Raw genomic sequence first — 1,605 nt, 5'->3', positions numbered from 1 at the left:
ACCACTATGCTCAATTAATATTTGACAAAGGAGGCATGAACATACAATGGAGTCAAGACAGTCTCTTAAATAAATGGTGTTGGGAAAATTGGACAGATACATGCAAAAAAATGAAACTAGACCACCAACTTACACCATACACAAAAATAAACTCAAAATGGATACAGGACTTAAACATAAGACAGGAAACCATAAAAATACTAGAGGAATCCACAGGCAGCAAAATCTCAGACATATGCCGAAAGAACTTCTTCACTGATACTGGCCCTAGGGCAATGGAAGCCAAAGAGAAAATAAACAAATGGGACTACATCAAAATAGAAAGCTTTTGCACAGCAAAAGAAACGATCAACAAAAAAACAAGAAACCCCACTGTATGGGAGAACGTATTTGCGAATATTATTACTGATAAAGGTTTAATCTCCAACATCTACAGGCAGCTTATACAACTTAATAAAAGGAAGATAAATGATCCAATAAAAAAAAATGGGCAACAGACCTAAATAGAATCTTTTCGAAAGAAGACAGAAGTAAGGACAAGAGACACATGAAAACATGCTCCAAGTCACTAATTATCCGAGAGATGCAAATCAAAACAACAATGGGATACCATCTCACACCTGTCAGAATGGCTATCATCAACAAATCAACAAACAACAAGTGCTGGGGAGGATGCCGAGAAAAAGAACCCTTGTGCACAGCCTGTGGGAATGCAGACTGGTGCAGCCACTGTGGAGAACAGTATGGAGTTTCCTCAAAAAACTAAAAATGGAACTCCCATTTGACCCAGTAATCCCACTCCTAGGAATATATCCTAAGAAACTAGAAACACCAATCAGAAAGGATATATGCACCCCTATGTTCATAGCAGCACAATTTACAATAGCTAAGATTTGGAAACAGCCTAGGTGCCCGTGATCAGATGACTGGATCAGAAAACTATGGTACATCTACACAATGGAATACCATGCTGACATAAAAAAGAAGGATTTCTTACCATTTGTAGCAACCTGGATGGAATTGGATAACATTATGCTAAGTGAAATAAGCCAGTCAATGAAAGAAAAATACCACATGATCTCACTCATTTGTGGATAATAAAAAACATTATAAACTGATGAACAAAAAGATAGATACAGAGGCAGTAAAGCATCAAACAGACTGTCAAATTATAGTGGGAAGGTTAGGGAGAGGTGGGGGAAATAAGAGATTAACCGAAGGACTTTTATGCATGCATATAAGAGTAACCAACGGATGCAAAACATTGGGGGGTGAGGGCATGTATGGGAGTGGGGTGGGGGGCAATGGTAAGATATGTACACATATAATACCTTAATAAAAAGAAAAGAAAAAGAAAATGCAAAATGAGGGTGGAAAAGACAAATCCTAAAAGAAGAAGAAGAAGAAGAAATATGAAACTAGCAACAATCCTATTGACCCAGAATAGAAAATGCAGAATCCTGATGAGTGACAACAGGTTCTATAGCATGAACGTTCCAATAAAGAAAATGGAAACATCACACTGACAATTCCTCCAACTAAGCAGGATTGAATTGCTTGGCAAACTTATTTCACTCTGCATGCTTACTTTAAAACACACCCACA

Source organism: Plecotus auritus (assembly GCF_963455305.1).
Source record: "Plecotus auritus genome assembly, chromosome: 1".
Classification (NCBI taxonomy): domain Eukaryota; kingdom Metazoa; phylum Chordata; class Mammalia; order Chiroptera; family Vespertilionidae; genus Plecotus; species Plecotus auritus.
The sequence above is the reverse complement of the archived record's forward strand: the minus strand, read 5'-3'. Positions refer to the sequence as shown.